Here is a 13,818-nt window from a genome sequence, read left to right on the forward strand (position 1 = left end):
TTTAAACTTTTTAAAAAGATTTTTATGTATGTGAGTACACTGTCACTCATTTTAGACACACCAGAAGAGGGCATCAGATCCCATTACAGATGGTCGTGAGCCACCATGTGGTTGCTGAGAATTGAACTCAGGACCTCTGGAAGAACAGTCAGTGCTCTTAACCACTGAGCCATCTCTCCAGCCCTGTGCTTTTGTTTTTAAAAGTTTAAATTTTCATTTTAAAACGTTTTAATTTTATTTTTAAAAGCTTTACTTTTTTTTTTTTTTTTTTTAAATTTTACATTATGTTTTGCTTGCATGTTTGTCTAATTGCCTGCAGATACCAGAAGAGGGCCAAATTTTCTGGAACTGGAGTCATAGACTCGAACCCAGATCCTCTGAAATGGTAACCAGTGCTTTTAGTCATGGAAGTTTTTCTTTGGCCCTTAAACTTTACTGCTAAGTTTATTTGGTTTTGGTTTTTTGAAAACAGGCTCTTGTCATGTAATCATGGCTGGTGTGAGCCACTTCTGTGAAGACCAGCTTGTCTGTGAAGGCCAGCTTGTCCTCCTTGCAATCATCTTCCTGCATCAGCCTTCAGAGTGCTGAGATTATAGGAATGTCTGTGGCCACAGGACCCTAGATTCATATGGTCTCAGAAAGTACATGGAGCCTGGTTTGTACGTGGGTGGGTGAATACAGGTGGGAACCACCATCCAGGCCCCAATGAATCTTCAAATACTTTCTTGGGAGGCTGGAGAGATGACTCAGTGGTTAAGAGCACTGACTGCTCTTCCAGAGGTGCTGAGTTCAATTCCCAGCAACCACATGGTGGCTCACGACCATCTGTAATGGGACCTGATGCCCTCTTCTGGTGTGTCTGAAGACAGCAACAGTGCACTCACATACATAAAATAAATAATTCTTTTAAAAAAAAAATACTTTCTCATGGCTTTTACATGGATAGTATTGTCATGCCGTGGTGATCTGGTCCATACGTGCATGCCTCTCTCCTTCTGTGTTGCTCCCCATCCTATCCCTGGGTCCCCGCACAGACATCCCCTGTTCCTAGTTTGATCTGCTCCCTCTTAGTCAGTCTGGTTCTGTGAGCCCCAGGACAGCCCTGGGGATTTGTCAAGTTCCCTTTGTTAGGATGGAGAAAGAAGTGGGCCCTGAATCTCAGGACTATCTATCAGCCTCATCCTGTCTTCATTTTTTCCTCAGCAAGTCAGTAAATGATATAAGCCTCTGAAGAGACTTGCTGAAAGGAGGATTCATGTGTTCATATCTGAACTGTGAGTGCTAAGAGCCATGCTTTCTTCATCACACTCTGCAGACTGTAACTAAATAGTTATTCATGTAAGCAACTGGGAACCATTAAGTTCCTGGGAGTCAGGAACTGAATCCGTGGACTTCACTTTTGTATCTCAGATGCCTGGCACACAGTAGGTGTCTTCAGAGAGCTCCACCCTCACCTGGCTCAGGTCTATTTCCTCTACCAGCACTTCTTTCGAGCAAGTAGACTGTGGCTAAATTTCACTTAAAGTCCCAAGATTTTGCCTCTCTGAAGTGCTTTGGAAAAAAAATCACAATTCAGGTCATCTGCCCAGCTCCTAGTTATCACCCAAGAATGAAAACCTGCCAGAGAAGCAGCAACTCCCCTTCCTTAAAAATAATTCATGTGTGAACATGTGTGTGCACATGTGTGCAAGCGTGTGTTACTGTCATCATGAACCATCAGTGTGGGGTCCTGGAAGAAGCAGTGCACACTCTAAACCACTGAGCCAATTCTCCATTCCTAGCTTTACTTTTAATGTTATTCACGCTTTAATTTAATTGCATCATTTTGTGTGCATGTATGGCTGTGCACCGAACTCATGTGATGATTTGGAGGCCAGAAGATCTTGGATCCCCTGGAACTGGAGTTATGGATGTCTGTGAGTCACCATATGTGTGCCAAACACACATGCACACACTCAGGGGTGAGGGGGAGAAAAAAAAGTTTAGCATGATCCCCTAGTCAACAGTCTAAACCCTCAAAAGTGTCCAGGAGGAAGGAGACCTCTGGCTGGAGGATCTGCTTTGTAGAGATCGCCTCAGAACTCCAGGACTCTCTTCCTCTGGCTCTCCATGGACTCCTTATACAGTTCTTGTGGTCCTTGGTGAGCTGAGAGCAGGAGCTAGACCTTACAGCACAGATTTCATTCCAACATTGGGGTGTTTACTGAGCCCAGTGCTAATTAACTAGGAGCTTCCTGTAACCCCACTGTCTCTCAAGGTTCCCAAGGCCCTCAGATTGCCCCCAGTTCCCAGGATATATCCTCTAAATCTCTTGACTGAACTGTTCCATAACCTTGACTCTCACAGGATCATTCTGTCACTCACTCACCCACTCACTCACCTGACAAGTATTTTATTGAAGGTTTGTTATGTGATGTGCCCAGTTCTGTGGGACCTGGCTCACTTCTAGGTCACTCAGCTTCCTGTGTGCACTCTTCTCCTGTGCTGGGAGAAGTGCACCACCACCACACCCTGACTTCGTGAACTAATTTAAATTCCATGGGTAAGGCAGTAAAAGCAGACACCACCTCTGGGCAGATAAGTAAGATGACTTACTGTAGGGAGGAAGACAGGAAGAGGGAGGGGTAAAGGGGGAGGAAGAGGGAAGGTCATCTTCCTCTGGCTCTTGCATCTTTTTTCTTTTCTTCCTTCCTTCCTAACTTGTTTTTTTTTTTTTTTTCCTCTTGAGACAAAATCTGGCTATATAGCCACAGTTGTTCTGGAATGCACTATGTAGATCAGGTTAGCCTTGAAGTTTTAGTAATTCTCTTTCCTAATCCTGAGTACTTAAATTACAGGTGTGAACCGCCATACTGACTTCCAGGTTCCCAACACTTCCTTGAAGGTAGAGACTCACTAGAAGGCACCAGGAAGACAAGGGATGTGGGAGTTGGGGCAGATGCTTCTTTCCCCGTGACATACCAAGCCATGGGCAGAAGTTTACAGACTCTGTGCCCCTAAGTGCCAGGCAGGGGGAGGAAGGTCTCTGGAAGACAGTTCTCACCTACCCCCCACCTGCTGGGGGGGGGTACAGTTATTGGGGGAAAGGGCAGAGGCTGCCTGATGCCAGTGCTATTGCTCTTGGCCCGAAGCCTGGCTCAGGAAACACTGGGCTCTGTGTGGAAGGGCTGCCACTGAGCCAGCCCAATCCCTGCCTGGGCTCCAATCCAGCCTCAGTTCTGATTCCATCCTTTGACCTAGGCCTCATCTTTCTTCTTTGTTTAATTTCTTTCTTTTAAAGCAATTTTTATTTTGAGAGGGTTTCAAAGTACGGTCCCATGTTATATTAGAATGTTTTGGTCAACCACAGACCACATATTCAATGGTGGTCCCATAGGATGGGAGTGGAGAGAAAATTTCAGTGGCTGGAATTCCACTGGTCCTTTTCTGTACTTCAGTATGTTTAGAGACACAAGTAACATTGTGTTAGAATTGTCTACAGTATTCAGTACAATAATATGCTACATAGGTTTGTAGTCTAAGTCTTTTTGTTTTGTTTGTCTGCTTTTGAGATACAGTCTCATTATGAGGGCCTGGTTAGTCTGGAATTTGCTAGGTAGATCTGGATGGCCTGTAGCAATCCTCCTGCCTATCTCTGAAACACTGAGATTAAAGATACATGGCATGAATACTAGTTTACAACCTTTTTTTTTTTTTAAGGATTTTTAAAAAATTATGTGTGTACATGAGTGTCTCTGTGTTTGAATGTGTATGTGTGAGGCAGATTCCCTGAGCTGGACTCAGGCAGTTATGAGTGCTGAGAACTAAACTCAGGTCTTCTGCAAGAACAATGAGTGATTTATTTTTTCTCCGGCCAGGGTTTCTCTGTGTAGCCCTGGCTGTCCTGAAACTCACACTGTAGACCAGGCTGGCCTCAAAGTCACCAAGACTCACCTGCCTCTCCCTCCGAAATGCTGGGGTTAAAGGAGGTATGTGTCATCACCCAGGCTACAATCCATGGTCTTTTTTTTTTTTTTTTTTTTGGTTTTTCGAGACAGGGTTTCTCTGTGTAGTCCTGGCTGTCCTGGAACTCACTAGGTAGACCAGGCTGGCCTCGAACTCAGAAATCCACCTGCCTCTGTCTCCCAAGTGCTGGGATTAAAGGTGTGCGCCACCACCGCCCGGCACAATCCATGTTCTTAACTGCTAAGCCATTATCTCTCTAGCCCACTCCAGCCTCTTTTAATAATTAAAGACGTATGTTTATTATTTGTATATGTGCATGTGTATGTTTGCAGATGTTCTTGGATCCCTTGGAGCTGGAGTTACAGGCAGCTGTGAACAACAGGAGTGCTAGGAGTGTAACTTTTTTTTTTTTTTTTTTTTGGTTTTTCAAGACAGGGTTTCTCTGTGTAGTCCTGGCTGTCCTGGAACTCACTCTGTAGACCAGGCTAGCCTCGAACTCAGAAATCCGCCTGCCTCTGCCTCCCGAGTGCTGGGACTAAAGGTGTGCGCCACCACCGCCCGGCTAGGAGTGTAACTTAAGGTCCTCTCCGAGAGCAGTACAGGCTCTCAACCACTGAGCATCCTCCACCCACTCCTTTCACAGGCTTCAGGAGGTCTGGTGCGCTGATCAGAATAGAGGGGCCAGTGATAGCAACCGAACAGCTGTTTAAAGATTTACGTATTGGGCTAGAGAGATGGATCAGAGGCTGATAGCACTGACTGTGATTCCAGAGGTCCTGAGTTCATTTCCCAGCAATCACATGATGGCTCACAACCATCTGTAATGAGGTCTGATGCCCTCTTCTGGCATGCAGGCAGGACAGTGTATACATAATAAATATTTAAAAAACAAACAAGAGTGCTTTGCCTGCATAGAGCCTGTGGGCCAGAAGAGGGCATTGGTTCTGAGCCACCCTGTGGTTGGTGGGAATTGAACTCAGGATCCCTGGAAGAGCAGCCAGTGATCCTAACCACTGAGCCATCTCTCTAGCCCCCTGGATGGCTGTTTAAAGGCTGATCTGAAAATCAAGTAGCCATTCCAAGCCTTCTTTACTTTCTGTGAAGTCTGTTGCTTTCATGGTGATCCACTGTGATGGTGTGAGAGGCACAAGACCAGTGTGGCACACAGTGTATGCTCAGTAAAGCATGGTCAATATGGACATAGCCACGTTAGACCCAAAAGTCACCCAGAAATGTAGACATGGTTCTTGTGACCAAGAGGGACTTGAAAAGACTACAAGGAGCCAACACAATGGCCCATGTTTGCAAACCTGTACTTGAGAGGTAGAGGCAGGAAGATGGATGCAAAGTCGAGGTCAGCCTTGTCTGTGTGGTAGGCTGGGTGTGGTGGTCCAGGTCTGTAGTCCCAGCACAAAGGAAGCAGAATGGAGGTGGAGTCTCCCACAAGTTTGAGGCCAGCCTGCTGTATATATACACAGTGAGTTCCAATCAGCCAGGCTTATTTAAAAAAAAAAAAAAAACCCCACAAACAAAACAGGGAGGGGAGGTAGTTTTGGTTTCTTCAAAGGCAGCTCCCCGAAGCCGCTCTAGGCCCCCACATTTCCAGCTCCCTGGAGAGTCTTAATTAGTCCCAGAACAGGACCCAGATGGTTCCCAGGCCTGGGGTTTATGTTTATGTTCATTTCTAAAATCACAATAGCCCGAGAGACAGAATACTCCTTTATAAATTAAATTACATCTATTATTATTGGGGGACTTGTGCTACACAGAGCAGCAGCGTGGAGGCCAGAGGCAGGCGCTGTGGAGTCAGCTTTCTTCTGCACCTTGAAGTGGGTTCTGGGGATCAAACTCGGGCCAGTGCCTTTACTCAACCTCTGAACCATCTTGCTACCTCTTATTTATTTATTTATTTATCTATTTATTTATTTTTGATGATTTATCCAGGTGTAGTGGCACATGCCTTAAAGCCTGGAATTTGGGAGGCAGAGGCAGGAAGATCTCTGTAGGTTCCAGGCTAGACTGGTCTACATAATGAGTTCCAGGACAGTCAGAGTCACACAGTGAGACACTACCCCCCTAAAACAAATACAAAACAAAACAAAACAAGAAGATGTACTTATGTGTGTAGGTGTTCTGCTTCCATGTACACGTGTACCGTGTGTGTGCCTGGTACCAGGGAGGCCACCAGAGGGCATAGGACCCTTTAGAACTAGAGTTACAGATGCTTGATCATCATGGGGGTGCTGGGAATTGAACCCAGCAAGTTTTCTTAACCACAGAACCATCTCTCCAGCTATATAGTCCAGACTGGCCTGGAACACAGTGTAGTCCAGGATAGCCTCCTCTTGATCCTCAGTCTCCTGCGTGCTGGGATTACAGGTGGGAGCCACCACACATAGCTGGTTGGGAACACATGGATTCCACAACAGAGAGGCAAATTCACATAGACAGAGGACCAGGGCATAGCGAAGAACAGAGAGACTGTTGTTACCAGAAAGGGACATGGGAATAGATGTGTAGTCAGAAATGGTCAGGGGGAAGTTCAGGATGTTGAGTGGCAGGTATCTGGTGGGACATCTGGACAGAGGGGAAGAGGCAGGCATGGCTGAGGGGGGCCATTGGTAGGCATAAGAGCAGCAGGTGCAGAGGTGCCAGGGTGGCAACGGCTCAGATGGATTCTGGATGGCCTGTCTGGAGCCTCCTGAGGCAGGAAAACATAGAGTGTCACTGAGAGAGGCAGACTGGACAGGAGAGAGAAGCAGAGGGAGGCAGTGAAGGAAAGGCTGTGCTCTCCACATGGGGCCTGTGTGTGGTGAGGAAAGAAGAAAAGAAAACAGGTTTGCCCAGGGCTGATTGCACTTTTTTTTTTTTTTTTTTTTTTTTTTTTTTAATTTGAAACAGGGTATCTTGTATCAAGTCCAGGCTGGCCTTGAGCACAGTACTGAAAGATGACCTTGAACTTCTGATTCTTCAGTTTCTTCCAGATGTGACGCTGGGGCCAGCCTAGGCTACATGAGATTGTGTCTAAACAAAACAAACAAATAAACAAAACAACAACAACAACCAAATAAAGCCCATGGCAGACATATTTGGTACAGATTAATGAGGAAGAGCTTATTTAGGACCATTCTAATAGGGACAGAGACTGGTACCTGGTCTCATACTGGGGACAAAGATGGGACAACTCTAAATGCAGCATAGTTAGGTGAGATCTTAGAGCCAAGGGCCTCTGGGACAGAAAACGACTAAGAGGAGACATTAGGGATAACGGACATTCAGTTCAATGGATCTAATGGGAATATTGCTGTAGACATGGCAGACAGATCAGACTGCTGGGGTCAGGGTGGTCAGGGAGTGGGTAGGGAGTGGGTGGAGGGTAAATAGCCCAGTCAGATGACACTGTGAATAGGGTATTCTTTTATTTTTTTAATATTTTTTATTTTATTTATATAAGTACACTGTAGCTGTCTTCAGACACCCCAGAAGAGGACATCTGATCCCATTACAGATGGTTGTGAGCCACCATGTGGTTGCTGGGAATTGAACTCAGGACCTCTGGAAGAGAAGTCGGTGCTCTTAACCACTGAGCCATCTCTCCAGCCCCCAGCTCTTTGCTAAAACTGAATTTTACAAGGAAACGCACAGATGGGCTAGTAGAAGGGCTGGGAGTCTGTGTATACAAGAATCTTAGTTATTAGCAGGAGGTCTCCATCTCTCTCCTTGAGTGCCTTCCCCTTGGGTCACTTGAGGGTCCTCAGTACATTCGAGCTGGTGCCCCTGCATCAGAAGTGAGAGAGAAGGTGGCTGGTGCAATGGCCGCTATGACACACATCAGGAATCACACTGTGGCCATTTTTAGATGGAATTATTTTATTTTTATCTATATGGACATTTTGCCAGAATGTTTATATGTACATCATGTGAGTGCCTGGGAGTTAAAAGGGGCCGGATCCCCTGGAACGTGGGATCTGGAGTTACAGATGGTTGTAAGCCACCGTGTGGGAGCTGAAACCAAACTCAGATCCTCTAGAACAGCAAGCAAATGCTGTTAACCTCTGAGCCTTTGCCAGGCAGTCCAAACAATCTGGTCATCCTGCCTACTTCTATTTGGTTTAAGTGAGTCAACCATTAGACGGTGAATGTTAAATCAGACATCTTGAAAAGGATGTGGGGGCTGGAATGTAGCTGGCTGCTGTCCCATTCGAAGCCCTGGGCTGGAGCCATGGCACCTCTAAAGATGAAAGTAAAAGAGATGTACTTTTAGGCACCATGGCCACTCCTTGAGATCCAAGCACCTGGGAGGCTGGGACAGAATGCTCCTCATGAATCTGAGGTTAACCCTCTAGTCTGGGCTACCATCTCTGAGAAAAGGAAGGAAGGAAGGAAGGAAAGAAGGAAGGAAGGAAGAAGGAAGGAAGGAAGGAAGGTGGACGTTTTCTTTAACTTCTATAAGGTCTACTCTTTACCGAGCTTATAGCACCCTATAGGTGAATCTGTGTTGTCTGAGCCCTTTTCTAGGTTTGAAGAGTACTCCTAGTGTCAGTGTTCACGCTGAAAATGCCACACCAGGAAGTCTACACAGCAAGGATGATGGCTTCCTCACAGCTGTGTAGATGGAGTCTTTCTTAGCCTATACTCTAGAGCACATGCAGGGGTCAAGCAGGGCTGCATACAATAGGTAGCAGGGAGTGGCTGGATCTTCAGGTGAGGATCTTGTGACACTTCCCACCCCACCACGAGGGGATGTAACAGTCAACGGGCCAGCTGGGAGGACAGCTGGACTCCATGAAACATTCAGGGTTCCTGTCATGTAGTCTGTGCCCTGTTCCTCAGTGCTGCTGATAGTTCCCTGAACTTAAAGCTCCTCGGATTATTCCTGGTACTTAATGCTTTCATCTTCTAAAAATGTATTTATCTATTATTTAGTCATGTTTTTTTGTGTGTGAGTGAGTGTGTGTGTGTGTGTGTGTGTGTGTGTGTACACCATGACATATGTGTGTGTACTGGCTGGTTTTGTGGGTCAACTTGACACAAGCTGGAGTTATCACAGAGAAAGGAGCCTCCCTTGAGGAAATGCCTCCATGAGATCCAGCTGGAAGGCATTTTCTCAATTAGTGATCAAGGGTGGGGGGCCCATTGTGGGTGGGGCCATCCCTGGGCTGGTGGTCCTGGGTTCTATAAGAAAGCAAGCCAGTAAGTAACATCCCTCCATGGCCTCTGCATCAGCTCCTGCCTCCAAGTTCCTGCCCTGTGTGAGTTCCAATCCTGACTTCCTTTGGTGATGAACAGCAATGTGGACGTGTAAGCTGAGTAAACCCTTTCCTCCTCATGATGTTTTGTGCAGGAACATAAACCCTGATCAAGACAGTGTGAAAGTCAGAAGACAACCTTGGGTGTCAGTCCTTATGCCAGCCACCACACGGATTCCTGGAGTCTAGAAGTAGGCCATGAGGCTTGCATAGCAAGCGCTTTTACACACTGACCTGGCCGCTACTGCCTTGGCCTTGGCTGACATGTTCTGAGAGACTTGACTCCCACCAGCCTCTCTTTATCAGGTCTGCTTCCCCAGGAGATCCCCAGGAGACCTGTGCTTTCTTGCCTAGGGACCTTGCTTGGCAGGTGCTGTCCAACGGCTCATGTCCTGATTGATCTCTGCTTAGTTCCCCAACCCTGTTTGTTGTATTGGGAATGGAACCAGAACCTTGTACATGCTAAGTGGCTCCTTGTCACTGAACTACACTCCTATATACAAACTCAGTCTATTTCTGCTAAATTAACTTAATTATTTAATTTGAAATAGAGTCTCCCAAACTACTTCAAGCTGGCCTAGAACTTGTTATCCAGCTCAGGCTGGCTTTAAACTGGTGATCCTCCTGGCTCAGTCTCCTGAGTGCTGGGATTAAAGGCATATACAGTCATGCATGGGCAAGTTTGTTCTATCTTGTTTTATTTTGTCTCATTTTGCTTTGTTTTTGAGACGGGGTATAAAGGCCAATCTGGCCTCATCTTCACTATGTATCTGAGGATAGCCTTGGCCATCCGATCTTCCTGCCTCTGCCTTCCGAATGCTGGCATTATAGCCTTATGCCACCACGCCTGGTTTATGTGGTACCTGCTGATCCACCTCTACCAACTCAACTACAGTCCAGCACCAGTTTAAATGTCACTTCCTGGGCTGGAGTAGAGCTCGGTGTCAGAATGGAGAAATACATGCACAAAGTCTTAGGTTGGATCCACATCCCCAGACAAAAGAAGTTAATTCCTCAAGGAGACCTGGTTTGTTTCAGACCAGAGGAAGTTTTGTGTCCTGTTACATACTTTGGCTACACTGGGATTTTTCTTTGTAGCCTTTTATCACAATGGTAGCCAGGAGACTTTGAGGTCCTGCTTCAGGACCTTGGCTCTGCATACAGTAGGTGCTGAGGTAAAAGAAACATTCTCCTTTTTACATTCCTTCGAGCTTCCCCTTTGTCTCATCCCTGAAGCTGCTAAGTGCCTATCAAACTCTCTGACCTTCAGGGAACTCTTGTTCTCAGTTGCAAGTAACAGATAATCCAATTCACATCCGCTTACAGGAAACAATGAAAGTATCGGCCCAGGAAGTTTTAGTGTCCAGCTGTGGCTCAGGTTTCAAGAATAGCTGGATCCCAGGAGCCCAACTGTGTGGTCAAGATGCATTCTCTAGTTGGGTGTGGTGGTACACACCTGTCAGGAAGTGGAAGCAGGAGGATATGGGGAAACTCTTGGAATTTTGGTTTCTTTAAAACACACACACACAGAAACATTATAAGAATCTCCAGGTGTGGGGATATGGGACTACTTTGGACTGTTCTCGGCAGTTGTGATTTGCCTCATGCTCTAGCAGTGGCATGGTTTTCCCAGCCATAGTTTCTGTGATTGCATGACCTTTGGCATTCTGGGAACTTTTCAGTTGGGACATAAATGCTAGAACCCTGAGAGGCAGGGTGGGTGACTGTTGGTCATTCGGAGGGATTGACTACGGTCTGTTAGTAGGCTTGCTTGAAGGACCAAGAAGAAATTAGATTCCAAAGCGCGCTCTCTCTCTCTCTCTCTCTCTCTCTCTCTCTCTCTCTCTCTCTCTCTCTCTCTTTCTCTCTCTCTTTCCTTCTTTCTCTCTTACCTAGTGATAGGGGGTAGATCTGGGGGTGGTGAGAGGAGGGTAAAGTGTGAGAAAAAGAAGAACCCACAAGGTAACAAAGGCCACCTACAGGAAGATTATCACAAATCTGAAGCAGGTCTACATAGAGAGTTCCCAGCACACTTTTAATCCCACCCAGCACTCAGGAGGCAGAGGCAGGCAGATCTCTGTGAGCTCAAGGTTCCATCCACAGAATGAGTTCCAGGACAACCAGAACTATTAAACTGTTAAACATTCCAAACTTAGTAACTGCACTGGCTGGTTTTATGTCAACTTGACACAAATTATAGTGATCTGAGGGTGGGGAACCTCAATTCAGAAACTGCCCCCTAAGCCAGGCATGGTGTCACACTCCTTTAATCCCAGCATTCAGGAGGCAGAGGCAGGTGGATCTGAGTTTGAGGCCAGCCTGGTCTACACAGAGAGTAGCCAGAGCTATAGAAGACGCTGGTCCTAAGTTCTATAAGAAAGTAGGCTGAGCAAGCCAGTAAATGGTTGTTCTTCCATAGCTTCTACTTCGGTTTCTGCCTCCAGGTTGGTGGCCTGAACTCCTTCAGTGTTACCTGGAAATGTAAGCTAAGATAAAGTGTTTCCTTCCCAAGTTGCTTTTGGTCCCAGTGTTTTATCTTAGCAAAAGAAATCCCAAGACTGACTAAACAATTTTGATTTGCAATTCTGAGGATTGGCTAGCCTCAGCTTGGTAGTTCTGGGGTCACATCAGGGTTGCTTATACTGCAGACTTTCAATGCCGAGACCCCAAGATGACCTCTTGGGGCTAGGGTTAGTAATTCAGTGGTAAAGCCTTTGCCTAGCAAGGCCCCTGGTTCAGTCCCTTTTTTTTTTTTGTTTTTTGTTTTTTTTGAGACAGGGTTTCTCTGTATAGCCCTGGCTGTCCTGGAACTCACTCTGTAGACCAGGATGGCCTTGAACTCAGAAATCTGCCTGCCTCTGCCTCCCAAGTGCTGGGATTAAAGGTGTGCGCCACCACTGCCCACCCTGGTTCAGTCCTTAATACCACAACAAACAAAACAACACCAACACACTTCACTCCTTACTCCAATCCCCAGCTGAGTGGCTTGAAGCCAGAGCTTCTCCTACACAGGGCTGTATCTTTGAGGTGTGTCTCCAGCCGCCAGGTACAACTCTACATTGAAAGTGATCAGAACTCAAGGCAAACAGGTTCAAGGAAAAGTCAATTAGAAAGTTCTGGGGTGGGCTGGAAAGATGGCTCAGTGGTTAAGCACACTCACTGACTACTGCTCTTCCAGAGGTCCCGAGTTCAATTCCCAGCAACCACATGATGGCTCATAACCATCTGTAATGTTCTGATACCTTTCTTTTGGCGTGTCTGAAGACAGCGACAGTGTACTCACATACATGAAATAAATAATAAATCTTAAAAAGAAAAGGTTCTATAGTTTTGGGCATGGCTATACAGGGTACACATTCAGAAACCTGTGTCTTCTCACTTCTAGGCTGTTTTCCTTTGTGTTGGTTTCTCAGGCAGATTTTCCCTGCAAACTGGGAAAGGCAGTCACCAACAGCTCCAAATGTACGTTCTGATTGTGTAGGATGGATGGCAGGCCACTCTGCTGAATAGGGTGGGAACACACCCCTGGACCACTGCAGAAATGTGCCCCTCCCCAGGGGGGCGGCTGAACAAAAGGATGTAGAAGCCCATGTGGTGGCTCAGTACTGGAATTTCAGTATTTGGGAGGCTTGAGGCAGGAGGACTGCTGTGAGGTTGAAGCAAACATGGCTACATAATGAATTCAAGGCCAGCTTGGGCTACACAATGATACATGATTTCAATGAAAACAAAAAAGCAAAACAAAATAAAAAGAGCATGGCGGCATGTGCCAGTTACCCCAAAGTCTGAGAGGCAGCTCAGGCTATGAGACCCTATCATAACCTAAAGTAGAGTAAGAAAGGATTCCAAGAAAGTCAAACAACAGGCTGCTCCAAGGCAGATGGCTAATTCTGCGGCCCTTCAAGAGAAGTGGGTTGGTGGAAGAGTGAGCCAGCCTTGGAACTACAGACAGCAATTTACATTAGGAGCTAGCCGAAGTTGCTTCAAGCTTAAAATTCCATTGACCTGAGCTTGATCTCCGAATCTCAAGAGAGGAAAACTTGAGAGGAAAGTTGTCCTCTGGCCTCTATGTATCCCCAGGGGCATGCATGTGCCCGAATAACCATAATGATGGTAATAAATACACTAATATTAACAAGGGAATAACTGGGAGTCCAGGTCGGCTCTTTCCAAGGCAGCTAGCCTGGTTATGTAAGGTCACCTAACACAGGGCTCCTGTTTTTCTGGTGAAACTGGCTTTTCCCAATTGCCTTGACGGTTAAGTGAAATATCAAACACAGAGACTTAGGAGAAGTCCGCTTCATTCTCTTTGCCATTGAATTAAACACTACTGTCCTGGGGTTGGTGTCATCTGCCCAATTAAAGAAAGAAGAAAAAAAAAAAAAAAAAAGAAAAAAGAAAAAAAAAAAGGGAGTGCCTTCCACCTAGTGGCTACCAGGGGTCACTGCACGGTAAAGCCAGCCCACTTTCATAATGGTTGTAATGACTGAAAGCTTCTGAGGGATAGTGACCTGGGCAGTGCTACAGGGGACATCTGGTTCTCTGTAGTTCAGGCTCGGCACAGGCAGTCTCTGAGGTAGGCCCTGTTTCACATGGTGCTGTGGTGGGAGCTAATTAACCCAGC

Source organism: Arvicanthis niloticus, chromosome 8 (genome assembly GCF_011762505.2).
Source record: "Arvicanthis niloticus isolate mArvNil1 chromosome 8, mArvNil1.pat.X, whole genome shotgun sequence".
In the NCBI taxonomy this organism is placed as follows: Eukaryota; Metazoa; Chordata; class Mammalia; order Rodentia; family Muridae; genus Arvicanthis; species Arvicanthis niloticus.